This window comes from Borostomias antarcticus (assembly GCF_949987555.1).
Source record: "Borostomias antarcticus genome assembly, chromosome: 21".
Lineage (NCBI taxonomy): Eukaryota > Metazoa > Chordata > Actinopteri > Stomiiformes > Stomiidae > Borostomias > Borostomias antarcticus.
Genome location: NC_140254.1, coordinates 10518823 through 10529426, shown reverse-complemented (window position 1 = coordinate 10529426; position 10604 = coordinate 10518823). Strand labels below are relative to the sequence as shown.

Below are 10604 nucleotides of genomic sequence, written 5' to 3'. Positions count from 1 at the left end.
GTGTGTATGTGCGTGTGTGTGTGTGTACAGGATGTGTGTTCGTGCGTTGCGTCTTGCCGTCTGCTTCTCCTCATCCTAGCGTTGGATCTTGTGGATGATCAAAGACCGGGCCCTCCTCCTCTCGCTGGTCTCTCCCTGGTCTCCCTGCCTAACCAGGCCCGGCTCAGGAATGCTGCCTCATTCCCTCAGGTGCTGCCTTGTGTTTTGATGTTTTGCGCGCAAACACGCATGCACACACACACGCACGCACACACACACACACACACACAGGCACGCACACACACAGGCACACACACACGCACACACACACAGGCACACACACACACAGGCACGCACACACACAGGCACGCACACACACACAAGCACACACACACACAGGCACACACACACTCTCCTCTTAAGGGAACCTGTGTGGTGTGAATCCTAGAAAACATGCTCATCCTGTACTGTCTTCCTCACGAGTCAGTCACATGACCAGGTGATGTCATCTCTACACCCAGAAGGGAAGAAAAATGGAGGGGGCTAAAAGGAGAGGAGGAGAGAGGAGGAGAGGAGCGGAAAGTAGATGAGGAGAGGAGGGGAGAGGAAGAGAGGAGAAAGGAGGGGAGAGGAGGGGAGGAGAGGAGGGGAGAGGGTGAGAAGGATAAAGAAGGAGGGAGGTATGAAAGCAGATGGGAGAACTGTGGAGGAGAGAGGGTGAAGTGAGGAGAGAGAGGAGAGAGGGAGAAGTGACGAGGAGAGAGAGGAGAGAGAAGGACGAGGGGGCACGGTGTTAAGAGGGAGACAGAGGAGATGGGAAGGATTAGTGAGGTCATGGAGGTGAGGGAGGCGGGGGATGTGTGACACACTCGCGCTTCGCCGTCTCGGCCGACGTCCTGCTCCCCGACTAGTCCGAAAGGGCGGACGAAGGCGCCCGCGCCGAGGCAAACCGCGGCACGCGAGCGCTGAACGCGTAGCGCCAACCGCTCGCCGTGCGGTCCGAGAGAGTCCCTGACACGAGACACGGAGGACAGTTTAGTGGAAGTTTTGGCGGGGGCGCAAAACCGGCGGGGGCATTTTGGCGGGGGCGCAAAACCGGCGGGTGTCCGAGCCGGACCACAACCAGGTCACGGACGAGAAGCACTGAAGAGAAACGGCTGATGATCTTGCCGTGGGGGCAGTTGCTCCTGACAACCCGCCGACTTTGAAAGTGTTTTTTTGAGAGGCGTTGAAGAGATGGCTGGCTCGGCGTAGGCGGTCTGTTTTTTTGAGAGGCGTTGAAGAGATTAGGCGGTGTTGTCCCTGCGGACACGTGGCCGCGCCGCCTTCTACCTGAGACGTTGCATTGTCAGCGTTTTAGACGCTCACACTCGTTTGAACCCTGCTATCAGTATCGACGGGCTGGTTTTGTGTATGTTTGTGTGTGTGTGTGTGTGTGTGTGTCAGCACAGTGAAGCGTGATCGCCAGGTACATGGAAGCGGGTCAGGACACCTGTTTTAGAGGATTTGAGGTGAACTTTGACCCCCCCCCCCCCCTTCCCCGAGTGATAAGGTTCAGGCTAGGGAGGTTGTGCAACAAGACAGACAGACAGACAGTAAGGAGGTATACAGACAGACAGACAGACAGACAGTTTCTGCCACTGTAAACGAGGGAAACCTCAGTGCAGAGCATAAATAAAGGTTTGAATTGAGATTAAATGGCTCTTCTCTCGAGTCATTCTGTCATCCTGTCAGCCCTCCAGTCTGCTAGCTGTCATCCGGCCACACGCTCCATCACGTCGTCTTTCACCCAGTCCTGTGCGCTCACACACACACTCCCTCACCTCACCGGCTTCCCTGGTCACTCCGTCCTGCTCCCTGGAGCCAAACAGACCAGGGCTGAGTTTCCCAGAGGCATCGTAGCGCTACGTTCATCGTAGCGCTATGATGAACACCATAGCTTACGCTGAACGTAGCGCTACGATGCCTCTGGGAAACTCAGCCCAGCTCAGCTCACGTTGCTCTGCCGTCTGATGGAATCCATACCTTACAAGTAGGTGATATTCAACGCGCAGCAACAATCAAAGGCATCTGTTGATAGCCGACTTGCCGACTGTGTTTAGGTGAGCTAGAAGCTACAGTACTGTTCTACCATTAATCTGTTAGCCAGAGTGTGTGCGTGTCTGTTAGCCAGAGTGTTTGTTGGTCAGCTAGAGTGTGTGTGTGTATGTGTGTCTATTAGCCAGAGTGTGTGTGTGTGTGTGTGTTAGCCAGGCCAGGTTGGTGTTCTGTTCTGCAGCTCGTCTGGCTCAGCTCTTCTCCACCTATGGCCTTGTGTTCCCTACTGACAGCTGCTCACTGTGTGCGTGTGTGTGCTTCGTGAGTGTGTGCTTCGTGAGTGTGTGCTTTGTAAGTGTGTGCTTTGGGAGTGTGTGCTTTGGGAGTGTGTGCGTGTGTGTGCTTTGTGAGTGTGTGCTTTGTGCGTGCAGAGAGCGAGAGAAAGAGAGATAGAGAGAGATAGAGAGTGAGTGAGAGAGAGCAAGAGAGAGATCGAGAGAGTGTGAGAGAGAAAGAACTAGAGAGCTAGAGAGAGAGAGGGAGAGGGAGAAATAAGAGAGAGAGGGAGAGAGAACTAGAGATAGAGAGAACTAGAGAGCTAGAGAGAGAGAGAAAGAGCTAGATGGAGAGAGAGAGAGAGAGAGAGAGCTAGAGAGAGAGAGAGAGAGAGAGGGAACTAGAGAGCTAGAAAGAGGGGGGTACAGTAAGAGGACCAATAGAAGAGCTGGCTAAGAGGGGCAGGACACCAACAGCGCACACACACACACACACAAGCACACGCGCGCCGGGTTGGTTGTGAATTTCCTGCGTGACAGAGACAGGGAACTGAAACCTGTGCCCTCCACTGCTGAGTCAGGGGGAAAAGATGCAGGCGTGTACGGTGTGTGTGTGTGTGTGTGTGTGTGTGTATACACACACACTGATTCTAGTATTTACTCAGTGGCAGAAGCCCTTATCTGCAGTAGCTTGTCACCCTCCTATCAACCTTGGCACCACTACACTACTCCAGGTAATGGCCCCCCAGCCTACAACACCGAGGGGGGGGGGCTTTGATCGACCCTTGGACGTGTACGTGCGTGTCCGGCACACATGTTCCAGAGCCCACCACCTGGGGGCGCTCACCACAATTAGTTTTTCCATTGCCAAGTACATTTTACTTTGTACATAATTTTTTTAAACTGTTTAGTAATACTCTTTTGGTGCTTGTTTCAAAAAAAAAAAAAAAGGTAAACTCATCACTCACTGTTGTAACTGTCTGACTGAACTGAATCCAAACATGAAACGCAAATGCAACAATTCATACAAACTATCAGGAATATCGAAGAGAACTTAGAATGTGGGGTGAAGCGCTAAGTAGCGAGTCAACAAAACTATAAATTAAAACATGTTCTGACCAAAGGGAATACTATCTCCATAGTCATGGATGTGAGTTCCTCTTTCAAACAATCCCTTTGTACACAATAGTAGCTAGCTTGCTAACATCTGCCAAAGCAAGCTACTGTAGCTAGCTACTGTTGTATGTGATGCAACTAATTCTCAGGCGGTCAGCATGGAACTCCAAGGCCCCAGCAGCGTCTTAGAGCTGGGCTGCGTGCGTCTGATCCATTCCGACTCTGAACGTGAATCTGAATCAGACTCTCCTTTTTCATCACGTCTTCATGTCTTCCAGAGAGAGCGTTGAATGACAAAGCCAATTCACCAACACTATCTTTCCCTCCCTACAGCTGACTGTTACGATTTAAGAATGGTTAGCTGATAAGAAATCTGTAAGGATAACTCATATATGTGCAAGCAAACTAACAAAGTTAGTTATGCCGTAATGCGGGTTCTGTGGGATTTGGTCGTAGAATACAGATCTGAGCTCTACTTCTGCTATCACTGACTAGCTATGCCTTAGTAGCTTATCTATGCTTCAAGAGAAGTGAGGATCTCTTAATAGTACAGCTGTTCTGAAGTCCAACTCTACGTAGCTCCCGAATCTTCTGAAGATCCACAATCATTAGCTGTGAATTTGCTTTTCAAATTTCATTCAACAACTGCAAATGCTGATGACATGAGTCATGGGTGGGGGACGACAGGTTCACTGTGAACTTGTTCTAGAATGATTCATGTGGTATTCATGAGGTAGCCTCAATTTATCCACTTCAACCTTGAATAAAAGTACACTTCTAAAGCCCAGAGCACATGGCATTGTGGATCCACACACTTTCTACAGTTTGTGGACCAGCAGACAGCCTGGGGGTTTGTTTGCATGAAGCTGACACCTGGTGCGCTTATCTGGTTCAAAACAGTGGGATTCTGATGTCCTTCTCTGTCGCAGAACATTCATTTGATGGTTGCCGTATGCTTGGGGCTTAAAGTAATAATTTAGCAATTATAGTCATGCATTGACTACTTATTCACCAATTATTAGCAACTTGATCACATGGTGTTCCTGTCTCTCTACTGTAGGGGCCGACATGACTACCAGCTGCTCACATTCTTTCCAGCTTTTTGTTCTAGTTGCATGTAGACGTCTACCTTCCTGCCCTGAGGGCACCTGACACCCGAATCAGTTGACCTGGTTTCTGTCACCATGGAGACTCTTTGCTCCGGAGTCCACCTCTGAGCTCCCCGCAAATCTCCGCCCCTTGACCCAAGGCTCCGCCCATGTTGTATAAAGCCTCCTGTGGCTGTTTGTACTGTGTGTAGTAGTAGTAGTAGTATAGTACTGCTAGTAGTACTATAACTGCTGCTACTAATTGCTACTGCTACTAGTAGTAGTACGACTTATATTACTACAGTGTGAAAAATATTACTACAGTGTGACTAATATTACTACAGTGTATCTCATATAGTATGACTAGCAATACAAGCATAGAGAAGAAACACTTTATTGTTATTCTGTGAGACGGAAGGCGGTGAGAAAGTTTGCATTTCTGCGCAAACAAGCAGACGACAAAAACAGCCTGAATGACTGTGATGCAGATAAACAAAGTGGTTGCCATGCCGATGGGGTGGGCATCTATAAATAGTGGCTAGTGTTTGTTCTGCTGAATGTTCCTAGGGGGGGAGGGAGGGGGGAAGAGGGAGGGAGGGAGCCTGAGTGAGTGAGTGGGAGGGAGAGAGAGTGAGTGAGAGAGAGAGAGAGAGAGGGAGAGTGATTGAGTGTGAGGGAGAGGGAGGGAGAGTGAGTGAGTGACTGAGTGAGGGTGAGAGAGCGAGGGAGAGCTGATCAGACTATGTAGAAGCATGGTCAACAAACCTCAACGTCTCTAACCTTGACACACACACACACACACACACACACACACACACACATAGAGTGGGGGGTCACAGCGCAGACGGGCTAGTCTGGGCCTTCCCCAGGATGGTTCTACTACAACAGGGAGGCTGGCTACTATAACTATAGTATATGGGATGTATTTAGAACTAGAGGTGGGAATCACAGGGTAAGTCACAATATGATATAGACAGGTCTTGCCCTGTCTGTGATGTGTGAGTCTGTGCGTATAGATCTCTGTGTGTATACTGTGACATGTTTTTGCGTTTTATGTCTGGATGGTTATTTTTTGTGATAATGTGTAATGTCAGTGGGGTTTTTTGTCTTTTAATATGTGAATCCTTTTATATTAGCTACTTTTGTAAATTCTGCAATCTTTTTCAGTGTAAACTGCAATTGTGAATTAAATAAACTCAAACTTCAAACTTCATATAGCCTATTTTGCCCCGATACCGATGGGATCACAATAAAGTGATTCTATCGATATAATGTAAGACAATTCATCAGTGATACATCACAATATCTGTGTTAACTGAAGAAAAAATACCACTATAAAGGCAAAAAGCAGGAATTATGTTTTTTATTCATTGACTGCAGCATTGTCTGGTTGTGGTGAAAAATGAAACAAACCATACATTGCATCTTTCTTACTCTTTCATCTTGCATCTTTCTGACTCTTAGATTAGTGTCTCCCCCGCCCACGTAATCGCTCTCTATGGGGCGAAGGCCAGACCGATATTGCGGAGCGAAGCAGTGAGCTCGCTAGATCGGTATGGTCATACCAGGCTACAAACTGCCCAGAAAGAAAGAGTTAAAATGTTTAAGGGAAGGACTTGCTCACCCTCCCCCAAAAATATATATTTGACGATGGCCATGATATGATAATCGCGTTATCGATATTTTGTATAACCCCTATTTAGAACACCTAACCTACATAGGATAACTGCTACTAATACTACTAGTAACTAACTCCACTAATACTCTGGTTGTATTCTTCATTACTGAGTCATATCTTACATGTCTCTCTCTCTGGTCTCTCTCTGGTCTCTCCAGGGAATGGTGAAAGCACCTGGAGATAGACAGACGCGGACAGACAGAGCGGGAATCTCGGACGATCCTCTCCGATTGGTGGAGAGATCCGGAAGACCCTGCGGTTACCGCAGCACTGATTGGTCCCCGGTCTTCAACTGAACAGGCCCCGCCCACTGACTCCTCATCTCAGGTACGACGTGGCTCTGTCGCTAAGCGACACTGTGGATGTGTGTGCAACAGGGCTGTATGCTGTTGTCCAAGTCACACAAGAGTGTACCTCATAACTTCTGGGTGGTGCTCACATTGAACGTGTCCCTGGACATGCTGCCCATTTGGATTAGAGATGCACCGATCCACTTTTTTTCAGTTCTGATACGATTCTGATACTAGCAGAATTAATTTTAATTTCTGCCGATACCGATCCGATGCCGATACTAGCAGTCCTTTTTCTTGAATAATTATTTATCATTAACTTATACATTGTTATGATTAACATACACTTTGTACACTTTGCACACACCATATTCATTCTGTATTGCTAGTGTACTGCATTGAACTGCTTTTATTATTAGGATAGCTTGTATCTTGTTGCTGCAAAGTTGAGGAGCCAAAACAATAATTTTACTCATCAATTTTACCAAGCATACGGCTACTTGTGTATTGAATGTAGGCCTAACAATGAAAGAATCCTTGAATCCTACTGTATATTCATTTTCGTGTATCAGCGCCCACGTTCATCAAATAAAATAACTAATTATTAAAATATAGGCTCCTACGCTTGGGGTGAGCCCCCTGTCTGCTCTGCTCTCCTGTCACTCACTCCACATCTACACAGTGGGTCTCAGCCTCAGTAGTCGAAATGTATTAAAGGATAAACCCCTTGAGATGAATCATCTCGTTTTCGAGGGGGTCCAAATGCAACAATTATAGAAACACATAGGCTCATACAACCACTAAAGTAGAGAGCAACGGTGTCATATTTCACTATGACATAACAAGAGTAAGAAGAGGGAGAAATGGCTCTAGTTTACAGATTGCCTCATTTATATTATCAGGTTCCCTGTTAGCACTGGGTTAAATCTTGCTTTTGGAAATCCTCCGCCACTGTCTAGTGTAACCACCTCGAGCAGCGCATGCACAAGACTTTCACTTTCACTCGTGAACGTTCTTTGCAAACTATTTTAAACTTTTTTCTGCAAAATGTTTGCTTTCACACCAAACGTTTGCAAACATAAGCAAACAGTCTGAAAGGTAGGCTGGTTTGGTGAACTAGACACTTGACTGAGGGAAATGTGAATTGTAGTCTATGATTGAATGATTGAATACTGGAGCTTTTTCACTTCATCTGGATCGGTAGGTGGATCGGTGACCTCAGGCCGATACCCGATCCATGAACCACATCTGGACCGGAGCTTGATCCCGGTACCGGATCAGATCGGTCCCATCTATAATTAGATGAAGTAGGGCTGCACGATTATGACAAAAAATAATAATTGTGATTATTTGCTTCAAAATGGTAATTGCAATTAATAATTGCGATTAATATTTAATATATTATATTAATATATAATAACCAAAATGCTCCCAAATCACACTGGTCTTGACGTACTGCTATCTGTCTTCTCAGTGAAATTGTTGCGCACAGCGCACTCAGCGGGAACGCATGTGATTGGTCAGACAGCATAAGCGCCTGTGATTCGTCCGTGTAGTCCTAGCACACTCAATTCAAAGCAAAATTATTAATCACATTAATTGCGGCCTTTTGCGATTAGTTAATCGCGGAGGTCATAATCGCGATTTCGATTAATTCACGATTAATTGTGCAGCCCTAAGAAGAAGCACTTTCCTCCAACTCTCTACTGTTCTCTCTTTGTGTGTGAAGAACTTTCAGAATCTCCCACCACCGACCCTGATCAATGTTAGGAACACCAGACACCACATAGTATTGGATAACGCTTTTGTTTTGGTATTTATTTAGCATAATGGAACAACCTCTAGAACTTTCTCAAGTAAAACACATCGGTGGCATGAGGACAATTCAGTGAAGGGGTCATCCATTTTTTTCTGGTGTTTGTTTGCTTTCATCAAGCGTATAGCAATTTTACAGTACATTACATTAGCCATTAAGCAGATGCTTTTGTCTCAAGTGACTTACAATAATTGCATTTAACGTATCTAGTCAATGTACTACTACTCGCCAGAACTCACAAGTGCATCTCCTTTCTAAACCAGTGACCAAGAGCATAATCTAATGCTAAAGCCAAAGAGCAAGAATAGCAAAATATAAAAACAATAGGTGCATCATTTTGTACATTCTGTTTTTTAATTCATTTGTATTCTATGTTTATTGTATTTATAATTGTATCCTTGTATTTGTTTTGTACGCAAAAACACAAAAAACAAAACAAAAGTTCTGTAAGATAACATGGTTTTAACTGTAAGGGTGTGTGAATATGCTGTTCTGTAGTTATGGAGAAACTGAGTGCGTGTGTGTGTGTGTGTGTGCGTGTGTGTGTGTGTGTGTGTGTGTGTGTGCATGCGCGCACACACACTTACAAGGCCTCGTTGCCCTGAGGTCAAACTCCTCCCACAGTGGTGTGAACATGGACACTGTGTCTATTTCCCCACTCAGCCCCCCCCCCCACTCCCCCACGCTCACCCCCAGATAACCTACTGCTGACTCACTGTCTCCCTCCACTGACCTCTCTCCCTCACTCTCTATATTTCTCCCTCTGGTCTCTCCCTTTAATGTCCACCTCCCTCTCTTATCTCTCCTCCTCCTGCATGCTGTGGAGTCCTTCCACTCCCTTAGCCTAGTATAGTTTAGCTTAGCATAGTTTAGCTTAGCATAATTTAGCATAGCCATGCTTAGCTTAGCCTAGCCTAGCCTATTCTAGCCAAGCTAAGACTGTGACTAATTTGGGGACCACTGCCAGCAGCCCCCTGCTGAGCTGGCAACCGGGCTCCTTCAATTGAGTTCTATTTCAGGGTAGAGCTACTCTAGTCAGCCTCCTCACACTCACACTCGCTATGCTGGGGATGACAGTTAGCGTGGTGCTGTATTTAGCGTGTGGAGTTTTTGTGTGTGTGTTTGTTGAGGGGGTCAAGTGTGTGTGTGTGTATGTGTGTGCGTGTGTGTGTGTGTGTGTGTTTAGTGGGATAGCTTGTGTCATGTGGGTGTGTTTGTCTAAGGGGATCAAGTGTCTAGGAATGTGTCTGTCTAAGAGTGTGTGTGTGTGTGTGTGTGTGTGTGTGTGCGCGCGCTCGTGGAGCATCTCAGCATCTGTCTGGATGTCCTGAGCTATGGACCACTCTGATTGGCTTGATTGACAGCTGTCTCGCCATCTCATAACCGTGACTCTCGACATGTCTGAGGTGAAACGCGTTTCCTGTTTCCTCCTTTCCTCCTCTTCCTGTTTCCTCCTGTCCCGTCCAATCCCTGAGGAGAGAGTGCCCCTGTTCTTCTTCTCAGCTTCGCTTCCAGAAGGAGATGGAGAGAGGATGGGCGTTCTAAAACGTGAATTTTGAATTTGCGACAGGCAGTCTTACCCTCTTAGTTGTGAATGGCAGTTCCAGATGTCAAGGCATCTGCCAGTATGTGTGTGTGTGTGTGTGTGTGTGAGTGTGAGTGTGAGAGAGAGAGAGAGCTCCTCTGGGTTTCCCTATGTGTCCTGAGTAATAGTGCTACACTCAATTTGCTCCAGGTTTAGACTTCCAGTGGCGCTCATTTGGGGCTTGGACTTGCAGGGAAACAGTCAAGTTTAAGACTCAGAGAGGGAGAGAGAGAGAGAGAGAGAGAGAGAGGAACAGGAGGAAGGATGAGAGAGTGGAGAAAGAGAGGAAGCAAGAGAGAGTGGGGAGAGAATGAGGGAGAGAGGGGGGATGGAAAGGCGAGAGAGGAGGACAGAGGGAACATGGCTCTGGACCCAAACCTGTTGTGGAGACCCCCCCCCCCCCCACCGGCTGGGGGACTGAAGAGAGACACAGTTCAATAGAGAGGCACAGAGCACTGACCCTGAATGGAGACATTCCTCTCCCTCTCTATACCTCCACTCTCTTCCTGTCCTCGCACTTCTGTCCTTTTGTTTGTCACCTCTCTCCATCTCCCTCCCTCATTTTCTGATTTAAATACTCTACTATTATGTTATTTTCCCCATTCACACGCACACACACACACACACACACACACACACACACACACACTCAGGCCGGCTCTGAATGCTAAACAATTGAAGTGAATTATCTGGGCCAGTATTGATGGGTTGGTTCTCTGGGCGCAGCCGTACCGTCAGTG

General features: G+C 47.0%; 1 long non-coding RNA gene across 1 annotated transcript in view; it reads left to right on the top strand.

Annotated features, from left to right (window-relative positions):
- LOC311323134 overlaps positions 1-10604 on the top strand; it is a 74277-nt gene that overhangs the window by 18212 nt on the left and 45461 nt on the right. Inside the window, exon 2 of the long non-coding RNA XR_014630944.1 lies at positions 6332-6500. This is a non-coding gene — a long non-coding RNA (uncharacterized lncRNA). The remainder of the gene's footprint in view (positions 1-6331; positions 6501-10604) is intronic.